Raw genomic sequence first — 18,334 nt, forward strand, 5'->3', positions numbered from 1 at the left:
AGGAAATCCAGGACACAATGGGAAGGTTAAACCTAAGGATAATAGGAATAGAAGAATATTAAGATCCCCAACTTTAAAGGCTAGTAATTATTTTCAACACATTATAGAAGTAATCTACCCTAACCTAAAGAAAGAGATGCTCATAAAAATACAAGAAGCCTACAGAATCCCAAATAGATTGGACCAAAAAGGAAATTCCCCCTGTCACATAGTAGTCAAAACACCAAACACACAAAACAAATACAGAGTATTAAAAGAAGTAAGGGAAAAGGTCAAGTAATATATAAAAACAGAACTATCAGAATTATACCAGACTTCTCACCCGAGACTATGAAAGCCAGGAGATCCAGGGCAGATGTCATACATTTCCTAAAGGAACACACATACCTGCCCAGGATACTATATCCTGCAAACTCTAAATTAACATAGATGGAGAAACAAAGATATTCCATGACAAAACCAAATTTACATAGTATCTTTCCACAAATCCCACCCTAGAAAGGGTAATAGAGAGAAAACTCCAACACCAGGAGGGAAACTACACCCTACAAAAAGCAGTAATCTCCTTGCAATGAACCAAAAAGAAGAGAGCCACACAAATATAATTCTACCCCTAACAACAAAAATAACATGAAACAACAATCAATATTCCTTAATATCTCGTAACAGCAATGGATTCAACCCCACCCTCCAAAAAAAGATATAGACTAACAGACTGGATATGTAAAGAGGATCCAGCATTTTGCTACATAAATGAAACACAACTCAGTGACAAAGGCAGACACTATCACAGAGTAAAAGGCTGGAAAATAATTTTACAAGCAAATGGTCCTAAATAATAAGCAGGGGAAGCCATTCTAATATCCTATAAAATCAAATTTCAACCAAAAGTTATCAAAAAAGATAAGGAAGGACACTTCATATTCATCAAAAGGAAAAATCCACGAAGATGAACTCTCAATCCTGAATATCTATCTTCCAAATGCAAGGACACCTACATACATAAAAGAAACCTTACTAAAGCTCAAAAGCATACTAAAACCTTACTAAAAGCATTGTACCTCACACAATGATAGTGGGAAATTTATATAAGCCACTCTCATCAATGGACATACCATGGAAACAGAAACTAAACAGTGACATAGAAGAACTGAAAGAATTTATGGACCAAATGAATTTAAAAGATATTTATAGAACTTTTTATCCTAAAGCAAAGAATATACCTTGCTCTCTGCAACTCAAGGAATGTCCTCCAAACTAACCATATAATCAGTCATAAAACAGGCCTCAACAGATGCAAGAAGACTGAAATAATCACATGAATTCTATCAAATCATCACAGACCAAAGCTTGTCTTCAGTAACAACAAAAATGACAGAACGCACACACGTGGAAGATGAACAATAAATGCTCTATTCAGTGATAACTTGTTCAAGGAAGAAAAAAAGAAAAAAATAATAAAGACTTTTAGAATTTAATAAAAATGAAGACACAACATTCCCAAACTTATGGTACACAATGAAAGCAGTGCTAAGGGGAAAACTCATAGATCTGAATAACTCCAACAAAACTAGACAGAGCATACATTATCAGCTTGCAGCACACCTAAAAGCTGTAGAACAAAAAAAGCAAATATACTCAAGAGGAGTAGACAGCAGGATATAATCAAACTCAGGGCTGAAATCAACCTAGTAGAAACAAAAAGAACTATACAAAGAGTGAACAAAACCAGGAACCTGTTCTTTGAGAAAATGAAGAAGATAGATAAACCCTTGGCCAGACTAACCAGAGGGCACAGAGGGAGTATCCAAATTAACAAAATCAAAAATGAAAAGGGAAACAACAGAATCTGAAAAAATTAAAAAAAACAAAAACAAAAACAATCAGATCCTACTGCAAAAGCCTATACTCAACACAACTGGAAAATATGGATGAAATGGACAATTTTCTAAACAGATACCAAGTGCCAACATTAAATCAGGATTAGATAAACCATCTAAACGGTCCTATAACTCCCTTTTTTTTTTTTTGGTTCTTTTTTTTCAGAGCTGGGGACTGAACCCAGGGCCTTGCGCTTCCTAGGCAAGCGCTTTACCACTGAGCTAAATCCCCAACCCCGTCCTATAACTCCTAATGAAATAGAAGACATTATTAAAGGTCTCCCAAATAATAAAAGCCCATTATGTTGAGAATTTTTATCACACCTTTCTTGGGCTGTTCTTGTATGTGTTGCAAATGTTATATCTGCATTATTCTCCCTTAACTTTCTCTGATTTATTACTTTGCCTGTCCCTCAATTAGTCATCACTTTCAAACATGGCTGCTTCCTTCTACCAACTAATGTTGCCTTCATTGTTAGGAATTAAAATTAATGTTGTGTAATGAAGGTATGTCTGTAGTCCAGCCCATTCATAATCTAATCCAGGTCATGTCTGCATTCTAAGCAGATTATATTTTTGGGTATCATAACGTGCCAGAGCAGCCATATTGCTGGATTACAATTCCTCTACAAAACATACTTTACAAATAAAACCAGTCATCACCTAAGCGTGAAATGATATGAGAAGATTTCTCAGATGAAGTGATGACATGAGAGCTAAACCCAAACTGTGGAACTAACCAGTTTGAGATGAGCCAGAAGTGTTTGTTTCTCTGTTCAAACTATACATAGGCCTAGGCCTGGAGATTTTGATTTTCCATACCATCTAATTCTCTAAGCTGACTGATTCACTTGGCTTCTCCTGGCAAGTGAAATCAAGAATCAAGCAGGTATACTTGTTGTAGTACAAGAAAAATAGACTTTAAAGCAAAATTAATCATAAGACATATAACAGGATACTATATTTTCATTAACAGATGAATAGAACAAAAAGATATTACAATTCTACACATTTATGCACTAAACACAAGAGCCCGTAACCTCATAAAGGAAGCAAGACTACACCTAAATTTCTCTTATTGACCTTAACACAATGAATTTTGTAGTTTCTTTACCCTACTCTACACAATAGATCAGTGATCCAAAGAAACACTAGTGTTAGATAATATAAATTAAATTAACCTAACAGACATCTATAAAACATTCCACAAAACAATAAAGAATATACATTCTTTCCATTAGTATATAATTTTTTTCCCAAAATTGACACCTATTAGGATAAAAACAGGTCTCAAGTTACTAAAAAATATGAAGTATCATCATATATCCTATCATACCAAAATGTATTAAAGCCAGATATCACATTAGTACAAATGACAAAAGGTGTGCAAACTCTTGGCAGCTGAAGAACTCAATACTAGATGAGAATTGTGCCAAATTGCATTAAAGAAGAAAATTAATTTTTTAAAGAAATGAATGAAAAAGATAATAGAATATATCCAAATACATAGGACATGATGAAGGCATTTATGAAGGTAAGCTCATAACCAAGAAACCAAAAATGTCTATATAAAGTCTAATAAATCTTATATTAATAAATTAATGATACATTTGAAATATCAAAAAATGCAAGAAAAATAAATAATACCCAAAAAGAGTAAATGAGAAGATACGATCATACTAGTGGTTGAAATCAGTGAAATGGAAAACAAACAAAAATAAAAAACAACACAAACAAAAAAATCAGTATAAATAATCAATGAAATTATAAGTTTATTCTTTTGGAAAATCATCAAGATTGATAAACCTTTAGCCAAATTCACCAAAAGATGGAGATAAAAGATCCAAATTAATAAAATTAAGGAGGTAAAGGGAGAGACTACAATACACATCAAAGAAATTCAAAGAATCTTAATGATGTGTTAAAAATCTGTCTTCCGGCCACCCTGGAGAGCCCGTGGGCAGCACCCCGCGAGCGAACTTGAGCCTCGGGTCCACAGGTAAGACCAACTTTTCTGCTGCAAGAAAGCGGCCTGGTGATCTCGGGACACAGAGGCCAGAATTCCTCTAGGACCGGGTACGTCCTGTGTTTGCGGAAGTCCCACCCGGATCCCGGCCTGCAGCAGCTCTCTGCTCCCAGAACCCGTGGGAGAGAGACCTCACAGCCTGGTCAGGTGGGCACGCCTGAGGCTGCAGAGCGGAAGAGACCACCAACACTGCCCACCCCTGCCCACATCCCTGGCCAAAGAGGAAACTGTATAAGGCCTCTGGGTGCCCGCAGGGGAGGGCCCAGAAGCAGCAGGACCCCTGCGCCTGAGACACCGCCGGAACTTGAAGGAAACAGACCGGATAAACAGTTCTCTGCACCCAAATCCCGTGGGAGGGAGAGCTAAACCTTCAGAGAGGCTTACACGCCTGGGAAACCAGAAGAGACTGCTCTCTGCACACACATCTCAGACGCCAGAGGAAAACACCGGAGGCCATCTGGAACCCTGGTGCACGGAGGCTCCCAGAAGGAACCTGACCTGCCTGGTGCACTCAAGACACAGGCCCACAGGAACAGCTGAAGACCTGTAGAGGGGAAAACTACACACAGGAAAGCAGAACACTCTGTCCCCATAACTGGCTGAAAGAAAACAGGAAAACAGGTCTACAGCACTCCTGACACACAGGCTTATAGGACAGGCTAGCCACTGTCAGAAATAGCAGAACAAAGTAACACTAGAGATAATCTGATGGCGAGAGGCAAGCGCAGGAACCCAAGCAACAGAAACCAAGACTACATGACATCATCGGAGCCCAATTCTCCCACCAAAACAAAAATGGAGCATCCAAACACACCAGAAAAGCAAGATCTAGTTTCAAAATCATATTTGATCATGATGCTGGAGGACTCCCTTAGAAAGAAAGACGTGAAGAACTCCCTTAGAGAAACACAGGAAAACATTAATAAACAAGTAGAAGCCTACAGAGAGGAATCACAAAAATCCCTGAAAGAATTCCAGGAAAACACAATCAAACAGTTGAAGGAATTAAAAATGGAAATAGAAGCAATCAAGAAAGAACACATGGAAATAACCCTGGATATAGAAAACCAAAAGAAGAGACAAGGAGCTGTAGATACAAGCTTCACCAACAGAATACAAGAGATGGAAGAGAGAATCTCAGGAGCAGAAGATTCCATAGAAATCATTGACTCAACTGTCAAAGATAATGTAAAGCGGAAAAAGCTACTGGTCCAAAACATACAGGAAATCAAGGACTCAATGAGAAGATCAAACCTAAGGATAATAGGTATAGAAGAGAGTGAAGACTCCCAGCTCAAAGGACCAGTAAATATCTTCAACAAAATCATAGAAGAAAACTTCCCTAACCTAAAAAAGAGATACCCATAGGCATACAAGAAGCCTACAGAACTCCAAATAGATTGGACCAGAAAAGAAACACCTCCGTCACATAATAGTCAAAAAACACCAAACACACAAAATAAAGAAAGAATATTAAAAGCAGTAAGGGAAAAAGGTCAAGTAACATATAAAGGCAGACCTATCAGAATCACACCAGACTTTTCGCCAGAAACTATGAAGGCCAGAAGATCCTGGACTGATGTCATACAGACCCTAAGAGAACACAAATGCCAGCCCAGGTTACTGTATCCTGCAAAACTCTCAATCAACATAGATGGAGAAACCAAGATATTCCATGACAAAACCAAATTTACACAATATCTTTCTACAAATCCAGCACTACAAAGGATAATAAATGGTAAAGCCCAACATAAGGAGGCAACCTATACCCTAGAAGAGGCAAGAAACTAATCATCTTGGCAACAAAACAAAGAGAAGAATAGCACACAAACATAACCTCACATCCAAATATGAATATAACAGGAAGCAATAATCACTATTCCTTAATATCTCTCAACATCAATGGCCTCAACTCCCCAATAAAAAGACATAGATTAACAAACTGGATACGCAACGAGGACCCTGCATTCTGCTGCCTACAGGAAACACACCTCAGAGACAAAGACAGACACTACCTCAGAGTGAAAGGCTGGAAAACAACTTTCCAGGCAAATGGACGGAAGAAGCAAGCTGGAGCAGTCATAATAATACCAAATAAAATAAATTTTCAACTAAAAGTCATAAAAAAAGATAAGGAAGGACACTTTATATTCATCAAAGGAAAAATCCACCAAGATGAACTCTCAATCCTAAATATCTATGCCCCAAATACAAGGGCACCTACATACGTAAAAAGAAACCTTACTAAAGCTCAAAACACACATTGCACCTCACACAATAATAGTAGAGATTTCAACACCCCACTCTCATCAATGGACAGATCATGGAAACAGAAATTAAACAGAGCGTGAACAGACTAAGAGAAGTCATGAGCCAAATGGACTTAACGGATATTTATAGAACGTTCTACCCTAAAGCAAAAGGACATACCTTCTTCTCAGCTCCTCATGGTACTTTCTCCAAAATTGACCATATAATTGGTCAAAAAACGGGCCTCAACAGGTACAGAAAGATAGAAATAATCCCATGCGTGCATATCGACCACCACGGCCTAAAAGCTGGTCTTCAATAACAATAAGGGAAGAATGCCCACATATACGTGGGAAATTGAACAATGCTCTACTCAATGATAACCTGGTCAAGGAAGAAATAAAGAAAGAAAATTAAAAACTTTTTAGAATTTAATGAAAATGAAGGTACAACATACCCAAACTTATGGGACACAATGAAAGCTGTGCAAAGAGGGAAAACTCATAGCGCTGAGTGCCTGCAGAAAGAAACAGGAAAGAGCATATGTCAGCAGCTTGACAGCACACCTAAAAGCTCTAGAACAAAAAGAAGCAAATACACCCAGGAGGAGTAGAAGGCAGGAAATAATCAAACTCAGAGCTGAAATCAACCAAGTAGAAACAAAAGGACCATAGAAAGAATCAACAGAACCAAAAGTTGGTTCTTTGAGAAATCAACAAGATAGATAAACCCTAGCCAGACTAACGAGAGGACACAGAGAGTGTGTCCAAATTAACAAAATCAGAAATGAAAAGGAGACATAACTACAGATTCAGAGGAAATTCAAAAATCATCAGATCTTACTATAAAAGCCTATATTCAACAAAACTGAAAATCTACAGGAAATGGACAATTTCCTAGACAGATACCAGGTACCGGTTAAATCAGGAACAGATAAACCAGTTAAACAACCCCATAACTCCTAAGGAAATAGAAGCAGTCATTTAAGGTCTCCCAACCAAAAAGAGCCCAGGTCCAGACGGGTTTAGTGCAGAATTCTATCAGACCTTCATAGAAGACCTCATACCAATATTATCCAAACTATTCCACAAAATTGAAACAGATGGAGCACTACCGAACTCCTTCTATGAAGCCACAATTACTCTTATACCTAAACCACACAAAGACCCAACAAAGAAAGAGAACTTCAGACCAATTTCCCTTATGAACATCGACGCAAAAATACTCAACAAAATTCTGGCAAACCGAATCCAAGAGCACATCAAAACAATCATCCACCATGATCAAGTAGGCTTCATCCCAGGCATGCAGGGATGGTTTAATATATGGAAAACCATCAACGTGATCCATTATATAAACAAACTGAAAGAACAAAACCACATGATCATTTCATTAGATGCTGAGAAAGCATTTGACAAAATTCAACACCCCTTCATGATAAAAGTCCTGGAAAGAATAGGAATTCAAGGACCATACCTAAACATAGTAAAAGCCATATACAGCAAACCAGTGGCTAACATTAAACTAAATGGAGAGAAACTTGAAGCAATCCCACTAAAATCAGGGACTAGACAAGGCTGCCCACTCTCTCCCTACTTATTCAATATAGTTCTTGAAGTTCTAGCCAGAGCAATCAGACAACAAAAGGAGGTCAAGGGATACAGATCGAAAAGAAGAAGTCAAAATATCACTATTTGCAGATGATATGATAGTATATTTAAGTGATCCCAAAAGTTCCACTAGAGAACTACTAAAGCTGATAAACAACTTCAGCAAAGTGGCTGGGTATAAAATTAACTCAAATAAATCAGTAGCCTTCCTCTACACAAAAGAGAAACAAGCCGAGAAAGAAATTAGGAAACGACACCCTTCATAATAGACCCAAATAACATAAAGTACCTCGGTGTGACTTTAACCAAGCAAGTAAAAGATCTATACAATAAGAACTTCAAGACACTGAAGAAAGAAATTGAAGAAAACCTCAGAAGATGGAAAGATCTCCCATGCTCATGGATTGGCAGGATTAATATAGTAAAAATGGCCATTTTACCAAAAGCGATCTACAGATTCAATGCAATCCCCATCAAAATACCAATCCAATTCTTCAAAGAGTTAGACAGAACAATTTGCAAATTCATCTGGAATAACAAAAACCCAGGATAGCTAAAACTATCCTCAACAATAAAAAAGGACTTCAGGGGGAATCACTATCCCTGAACTCAAGCAGTATTACAGAGCAATAGTGATAAAAACTGCATGGTATTGGTACAGAGACAGACAGATAGACCAATGGAACAGAATTGAAGACCCAGAAATGAACCCACACACCTATGGTCACTTGATTTTTGACAAAGGAGCCAAATCCATCCAATGGAAAAAAGATAGCATTTTCAGCAAATGGTGCTGGTAAACTGGAGGTCAACATGTAGAAGAATGCAGATCGATCCATGCTTATCACCCTGTACAAAGCTTAAGTCCAAGTGGATCAAGGACCTCCACATCAAACCAGACACACTCAAACTAATAGAAGAAAAACTAGGGAAGCATCTGGAACACATGGGCACTGGAAAAAAATTTCCTGAACAAAACACCAATGGCGATGCTCTAAGATCAAGAATCACAAATGGGATCTCATAAAACTGCAAAGCTTCTAAGGCAAAGGACACTGTGGTTGGGACAAAACGACAACCAACAGATTGGGAAAAAGATCTTTACCAATCCTACAACAGATAGAGGCCTTATATCCAAAATATACAAAGAACTCAAAAGTTAGACCGAGGGAGACAAATAACCCTATTAAAAAATGGGGTTCAGAGCTAAACAAAAGAATTCACAGCTGAGGAATGCCGAATGGCTGAGAAACACCTAAAAGAAATGTTCAACATCTTTAGTCATCAGGAAATGCAAATCAAAACAACCCTGAGATTTCACCTCACACCAGTGAGAATGGCTAAGATCAAAAACTCAGGTGACAGCAAATGCTGGTGAGGATGCGGAGAAAGAGGAACACTCCTCCATTGTTGGTGGGGTTGCAGACTGCTACAACCATTCTGGAAATCAGTCTGGAGGTTCCTCAGAAAATTGGACATTGAACTGCCTGAGGATCCAGCTATACCTCTCTTGGGCATATACCCACAAGATGCCCCAACATATAAAAAAGACACGTGGTCCACTATGTTCATCGCAGCCTTATTTATAATAGCCAGAAGCTGGAAAGAACCCAGATGCCCTTCAACAGAGGAATGGATACAGAAAATGTGGTACATCTACACAATGGAATATTACTCAGCTATCAAAAAAAATGACTTTATGAAATTCATAGGCAAATGGTTGAACTAGAAAATATCATCCTGAGTGAGCTAACCTAATCACAGAAAGACATACATGGTATGCACTCATTGATAAGTGGCTATTAGCCCAAATGCTTGAATTACCCTAGATGCCTAGAACAAATGAAACTTAAGACGGATGATCAAAATGTGAATGCTTCACTCCTTCTTTAAAAGGGGAACAAGAATACCCTTGGCAGGGAAGAGAGAGGCAAAGATTAAAACAGAGATGAAGGGACACCCATTCAGAGCCTGCCCCACATATGGCCCATATACATACAGCCACACAATTAGACAAGATGGATGAAGCAAAGAAGTGCAGACCGATAGGAGCCGGATGTAGATCGATCCTGAGAGACACAGCCAGAATACAGCAAATACAGAGGCGAATGCCAGCAACAAACCACCGAACTGAGAGTAGGACCTTCGTTGAAGGAATCAGAGAAAGAACTGGAAGAGCTTGAAGGGTCTCGAGACCCCATAGGTACAACAATGCCAAGCAAACCAGAGCTTCCAGGGACTAAGCCACTACCTAAAGACTATACATGGACTGACCCTGGACTCTGACCTCATAGGTAGCAATGAATATCCTAGTAAGAGCACCAGTGGAAGGAAGCCCTGGTCCTGCTAAGACTGAACCCCTATTGAACTAGACTGTTGGGGGAGGCGGCAATGGGGGAGGGGTGGGGGAGGAACACCCATAAGGAAGGGAGGAGGGAGGGATGTTTGCCCGTTAAACCTTGGGGAAAGGGAATAACACTCAAAAATGTATATAGGAAATATTCAAGTTAATAAAAAAAAAGAGTAAAAAAAATAAAAAAAATCTGTCTTCCACAAGAATGGAAAATATAAATATTTAGATGAATTTACATCTATATCTATAGCTATCTATCTATATCTATATCTATATATCCTAGCAAAGTTAAATAAAGATGAAATAAATAATTAAACTGATTTGTGGCATCCAGTGGAATAAATGTAACAGTTAATAAAATATTCCAACTAACAAATAAGCCAGGGCCAGATGGACTCAATGTAGAATTCTGCCAGACCTTTAAAGGAGAATTAAAGCCACTTCTTCTTGAAATATTCTGCAAAATAGAAACTGGATATAGTCTAATTATTTTTATGGATGAATTATTTCCATGATATCAAAACAGCACAAAGACCTAAACTAAAACAAAATTAAATAGGCTAAAATCCCTAAAGAACAATGCAAAAGTTCTCTATAAACTACTTACAAACCATAGCCAAGAATACATCAAAAAGATTAATACCATGATGAAGTTGACTTTATCCCAGAGATTCAGGGATGGTTTAATATAGGTAAATTAAAAGCATAATCTACCACATAAAAAGATTGAAAGAGTAAATCTGCATGAACACATTATTAGATATAGAAAGACCTTTGACAAAATCCAACATTCTTTCATTATAGCAGTCCTGGAGAGAGATAAAATGGACATATATCAACAAAATGAAGTCAACTAGCAGAAGATCAGAGTAAAAAAAATCAAATTAAATTGTAGGAAACTCAAAGTATTTCTGCAAAAATTAGGACCCAGGATGCCCATACTGTTTATATCTTTTCAATAAAGTGTCTGAATTATCACCTATTGTAAGAAGTTAACTGGAACATGAAATCATATGCCATGATCAATGGAAAAGAATTGAAAAACACAATATAATTACACAAAACTATGAGTACTTGATTTTCTGAAATGTTCTGTCTATACTCTATGTTGTATAAAATTAAATTAAAAGGTGAAAGAAAAGTTAAGCTAATTTATTAAATGAAAATTAGAAAAAACAGGGACCTAAACATAAAACCAGATGCAGTGAATCTAACTGATTAAAAAGAGCCTCAAACTCATTGATATGGGGGAATATTTCCTAAACAGAACTCCCAAGTCTCAGGTTCTAAGATTAAGAATAGATAAATGTGACCTCATGAAAGTGAACAGCTTCTGTGAGGCAAAGAAGACTGTCATCAGGACAAAATGGCAACCTACAGATTGGGAATTTTTTTTTCACTAACCCCACATTCAATAGAGGGATAATATCCGAAATATATAAAGAACTCTAGAAGGTAGCCACCAACAAACCATGCAACTCAATCAAAAAATGAGGTATAAAAGTAAACATATTTCACAAAAGAAGAATCTCAAATAGCCGAGAAGCACTTAAAGAAATGTTCAAAGTCCCTAGTCATCAGAGAAATGCAAATCAAAATGACCCCGAGATTCCACCTTATGCCAATTAGAATGGCTAAGATCAAAAACTCAGGTGACAGCACGTGTTGATAAAAATTTGGAGAAAAAGGAACACTCTTCCATTGCTGGTGAGATTTTAATCTGGTACAACCACTCTGGAAATCAATATGGAGGTTCCTCATAAAATTGAAAATATATATACCTAAAGACCCAGGTATACCACTTCTGGGCAGATACCCAAAAGATATCCTACCATTCCACAGGGGCACACATTTCACTATGTTCATAGTAGCCTTATTTGTTATAGCCAGAAGCTGGAAACAACCCACATGCCCCCACAACAGAAGAATGGATACAGAAAATGTGGTTCATTTACACAATGGAATACTACTCGGCTATGTAGAGTGAGGACAATACGAGTTTTGTAGGCAAATGATGGAATTAGAAAATATCATCCTGAGTGAGGTAACTCAGACCTAAAAGGACATGCATGGTAAGTACTCACTAATAGGCAGACATAGCCAAAAATGTACAGAATATCCTGGTTACAAGTTGCAGAACTCAAAAAGGTTAACAAGCCAAAGGGCCCAATGAGGATGCCTCAAACCCATTTGGGAGGGAGAAGAGAGTAATCACAAGGGCAGAACAAGGGAGGGGCCTGTGTAGGAGAGGGGACAGGGAGGAGAAAATGGGAATATGATCAAGTATTGGATGGGAGGGGAACAAGACTGAAACACTGATCTCCAGGAGAAAGAATGGAAACAGGCAATCTCGAGATGCAGGAGGTTGGGGCCCCTCTAGAAGGCTGGGGTTCCCATCCCACAATCAAAAACTCTGACCCATAATTGTTCCTATCTAAAAGAACTTCAGGGACAAACATGGAGTAAGGACTGAGGAAAGGAGGTCCAATGACTGGCCTAAATTGTGATCCAGCTCAGGGAGAGTCTCCAAGGACTGACACTATTATGGATGGCAAATACATGTTTAAAAAATAACATTCCTAATAGATAGGATCGAGACTAATTTCTTATTTTAAAATAATTTATTTGGTTAAAAATTATTTTAGAATTATAAAGTCAAATCCTATAACCAGGAAGAATTAAAATAACGCTAAAAGATTCAGTTAATAAAATGGTTACAATTAATGATTACTATCAGAATATTTTTAAAGATCTTAATTGCATGAAACTAGGCTGTATGTTACATTTAGACTCCAAATATATATATATATATATATATTTAAATAAATTATATATATATGTATATATATATAATTTCTAGCTAAAAACCATTCACTTCTGACATATAACTGAATATATCCTGAAAGAATAAAACAGTCTACACAGTATAAATATTTAAGTGCAGTAACTGAGAATATTTTAAATCAGTAACTTGTCATACATTTCTTTCTATAAAACTCACTATACTGGTTTGCTCTAATAAGTATTAGGTATTCAGAGCAATGGTGACTGATAAGATTTATCTTTCTTATATTAATTTTTATTTTATTTGAAATTTGAGTATTTATTTCATGGTACTATATTTACATCATTTCTACTTCTTTCTATCACCCTCCAACTTTCCTGTATCTATTCCTCCTGCACACACACACACACACACACACACACACACACATAACACACACACACTTCATTGAATAAATTCAGTGTTGCTTATGTGCACAGGCAGGAATTTAGGAATCACAATTTGGGACTGATTAATATAACAAGGGGCTCCTACCTGGAACAGAGTACGTTTTCATTTTTCAACCACCAATGGCATCTTTATCTGGGTCAAGGTCCTTGTATATTTTTCCATTCATGTTTGAAACTCTACTGATATTTTCCTTATCCAAGTCTTGTTTAGAACCATATTGTTGGTATTTTCAGGAGTGCAATTTTTCTGTCATGTCTATTAGACAGAATCTTGTAATGGGATATCTGGTCCTCTGGCCCTTAAAATCTTTCTGCACATTCTGCAGTATATCTGAGCCCTATGTGTAGCTCTTTTGTTATTAGATATTTTAGTTAGTGTTAGGCATTCTCTTGCATTTCCAACAGTTTTGGGTTTCTGCAGTAGTCTACATCTGTTGCAAAAGGAAGCTTCTTGATGAGGAGTGTGAGCTATACTTACTTGTGGTTATATGAATAAGTATTGAATACTGTTAGTTGCTCTACTATTTTAGGAAAATCAATAGGCTGTATTCTTAAATAGTTTTCTTTTTACTTTCATGAATTTACAAATAAAATCTAAATTATATCTATTAGGAAAAATAAAGAAATTGGAGCATTTGTCTTTCAGAATTTACCATATTTTGCTTAACAAGATGATCTAAGCTTCTATCATTTTCCTACAAATGACATCTCTTTATCATTTGTAACTAGACAGTACTAAATTTTGTACATATTTATATTTTCATTTTTTATTTTTCTATTAATGGGCACCTCAGCAAATTCTATGACTTGACTGTTGTGACAGAATAAATGTGAATTATGCAGATATTTCCATTTTTATTTATCATCTTATAATAATATGGTTTGCAAACTTAATAGTTCCATAATGAAATCAGACAAATTCTTACCATATGCCAAAACTAAATTTGAAACCCAAAAAGAATTAAGTAAATATATACTGGACATAGGTAGTATTCAATTACATATTAATTACTATTTATATCATTTAAATTTCATAAGCAATACAATATGTTATGTTAAATAATGAATAACTTTATATTTAAAATAGCATTAGTTTTAATGTTGTGGTTTCAGAATATGATGCTAATTTGAACTGTGTAATTTAATTCCTTTTCCTTTTAATGACTGATCGTATCAAGTCTTCACTTCCAAATTGTCAACACAACTATAGTGATGATATGACACTTACAAAATGAAGTCTTATAACGCATACCAATTTTCTCTGTTTTAATTCTGCATGGATCATTTTTTAAAGTATATCCTCAGCTAATTACCTCCATCAAGATGGTATACAAAAGAGTAAAACACATTGGAAAGTTAGCCCTACTAATCCTTCAGAAGACTAAAGACATACTGAGATCTAAAATCAAATGTCAATTACGAAGAAGCAAAAATATAAAATCTCAGAAGAGAGCACCGTGTTTTGACATGTAAGGTAGTAAAAGAAACCAAAAGATGGTCAGTATGACTTAAACATATTGACAAAGAAATGAATATGAAAAGTTAATTGTGAATGAGGCTGATATGGTAAAATTTTTATTTTGTTTACTTTGACATTCAGTATATTTATGACTTCCAATAACTTCAAATATCAAAAAAGCCCTGTTTGAATTAGAAAAGCTACATAAAAAGACATTTCTTCTCTTTATAATCTTCCTGAAAGGTAAATTCACATTGCACATGCTTGGCATTTAATCAAATTTTAAAATAGCAAACGGATTCGTTGAAGTTACACACTCTAAGTGATAACACTTAATTTGATAGTTTGCTGAATAATATGTGAGAGTAATTTTTCCATTTTAATTCATGTTCATGAGTACCAACAAAATATTACCATTACATGCAAAAAAGTACATAACTTCTGTGTACTATCAGTTTTATCATTTTTGAGATATAAACCTAGTAACCACCTACATTCATATTTATTGTTTACTTAAGAACCAAAAATGTTAGCATAGAGTTCTTTCATGTTATATTTTTCTTTTATTAAAAGTAGATTCTTTTTAATAAAATATATCCTGATTAGAGCTTCCCCTCACTCTGCTCCTCCCAGTTCCTCTCTACCTTTCTTCTCCTCTGGATACATTCCCTTTCAATATCTCATTTATAGAGAGCAAGTGTCTAGGAGATAACACACAAACATGAAAAGTAAAATAGAATAAAATAAAATAAAAATGGTCACATTGAGGTGGACAAGGTAACCCAACAAGAGTAAAACCACACAATTAGCAGGCACAAGAGGCCCAGACTCACCCATTCACACATTCAGGAGTTCCATAAAAATACTATGAAGAAAGCTAGAGTAAACATACAGACCACATGGTGCAGACCAGTGTAATTATTGAGCTTGCTGATTCAGTCTCTGAGTTCTTATGAACCTTGCTCAATTGTTCAAAGGTCCTTGTTCTCCTGGTATCCTCTATCTCCTTTGGCTCCTTCACTACTCTAAGCCTTCTCTTCAGAAGGGTTTGCTGTGAACTGAAGGGGTTGAGGGGGAGTTGATAGAGATATTCTATTCAGGAGTTGTGGGTTCCAAGGACTCTTTTCTCCCCTTAATGTCTGCATGTTGGCCTCTGCATATGTTTCCATCTGATGAAGCAAGAAGCTCTTCTGATGATGACTGTATAAGACATTCATGTATAAGTATGACAGAATGATATCAGGAGTCATTTTATTGATGCTTTTCATTTAAGACAAGTAATGTTTGATTTTACTCTATTTCTCTGAACCATCTAGTCTTTGGTTTTTGAATACCCAAGCAGCTTCCAGTATGGGTTCCATTTCATGGAGTGGATCTTCAGCCAAATCAAACATTGTCTGGCTCCCCCACAATTTTGTGCCATCATTGTCCTAACATATCTTGCATGCAAGACAGATTGTAGGTCAAATGTTTTGTGGCCAAGTTGATGTTTATGTCTCACTTTTTGTATCCTGCAGAACATCTTCCCATACCAGGATACTAGAACTTAGGAGAGAAATTTCTCTATCGACACGTACTCAACCTCTCCAATGTTACATGGCTACTGTTCTTGGCAATAGCACCTGTTGTCATTCTGAGGAGAGCAGTTCATTATTTTTTTTAGTTGTTTTTGGATTTTCATGGGACCTCACTTCACCAACAACTGAATTAATTGCATTGCAGTCCAGTACTATGACTGATATTGCCTGATTTTTAACCATTATTTAGAGAATTTTGATTGCTGTCATATATTTTGAGGGAGTTTCTACTGCTCTAGGCTTCTATACATGCCTCAAATACCCATCAATTCAATATATCTCTAGGTTTCTATACATCCCTTAAATGTCCATCAATTCAATATATCTCTCCCTGCATTCCATATTTCAACCATTTCTTCCTTCTTGCTCCACACAAAATCCTCCTGTTCCCATCCCAACCTGTAACTTATCTGCTGATAAAATCTATTATATCTGACCACCCCTTTGAAGAAGATCCTTCTGTCCTACCTAGTCCTTTACTCTATATTTTCTTTCTGAGTCTAATGATTAAACATTGATTACCATTTGTTTAATGTCTAATATCCATTCATATTGTCTGTCTGTGTGTCTTGACATTTGTACCCATATGATGCTGGAAGAAGCCTTTTATTATGACATACATACAAGGCATTAATTTTATGAGAATTATACTGGCCAGTAATCATTTTATTTGATTTTTTAAACCAGAATTCAGTTTACCCTTAGATTTATGGGGATATCTAGTCTCTGCTCTCTGCCACCCAAAGTTAGGGTTTGGCTAATACTGGCTACAGACTCAAATCAGAATCAGTATTTTTAGTTACTATGTTTATAAAATTGGCCATGCCCTAGCATATTTTACAGGCAGCAGAACAATAGAAATATAAAGTCAAAAAGTTATATTGCTATATCTGATTCATTGCCTTTTTTCAAAGCGTAGAGTATTCTCTCACAAAGAAACTAGAATATGGGTGAGGGATCCATCTTAGGCATAAGCTTCCTATTTCAGTTAATGTAGGTGTTATCACAATATTACCTGTCTCATCATGCAGAACAGCTTGTCTGATCAACAGTTTGGGCTATATAGAAAATTTTATGGGACCCCCTTGACCGACAAATCAATTGAATGCAACCTAGTTCCTCCACTAGAAACGTTGCCTGGTTACAAGACATGGTGAATTGGGGCTCAATATGACCACCACGTCCATTGATAGGAGTATTCATTAGAATCCTCTTCATAGATTCCAGGAAGTTTCCTCTGTACTAGGTTTCCACAATATCTCTAAATGCCTCCAGTCCTAGACATTACTCCATGTATTCTCTTACCTCCATCTCCCCAAAGCTGTATCCATCCCCACATGTCCACAGTCTTCTCATAAATTCTATTCTATTTCTCCCTATCAGACATTTACCTTTGTCCATAGTAGATCATACCTCTTTACCTAACTTCTCTGGTTCTAAGTAACAGCTAATATCCTCTATAAGTGCATACAAACAATATTTTTCTTTCTGGGTCTGTGTTACCACACTCAGGATGATTTATTCTACTTGAATATATTTGTCTGAAATTTTGATGTCATTTTTCTTAAGAGCTGAGAAATACTCTATTGTATAAATATGCCACATTTTCTTTATCCTTTTGTTGAAGGGCCTCTAGGTTTTTTTCCAGTTTGTGGCTAGCATGGATGTAACAGCAATAAACATGGTTGAACAAGTACCCATGTTTTAGGATGAAAAATCCTTTGGATTTATGCCCAAGAGCAGTATAGCTGTATCTGAAATAGATCAATTCCAAACTTTCTCAATAATTATATAATTTCCATAATTACTGTATGATTTTGCATAAAATTTTGAGCAAAAAATGAGTGGACTTCTTTTCAAATATCTTTGTCACCATGAGCTCTCACTCTCTTACTGATCTAAGCCAATCTGACAGGTGTAAGATGGAATCTCAAAATAATTTTGA

Source organism: Rattus rattus, chromosome X (genome assembly GCF_011064425.1).
Source record: "Rattus rattus isolate New Zealand chromosome X, Rrattus_CSIRO_v1, whole genome shotgun sequence".
Classification (NCBI taxonomy): Eukaryota; Metazoa; Chordata; class Mammalia; order Rodentia; family Muridae; genus Rattus; species Rattus rattus.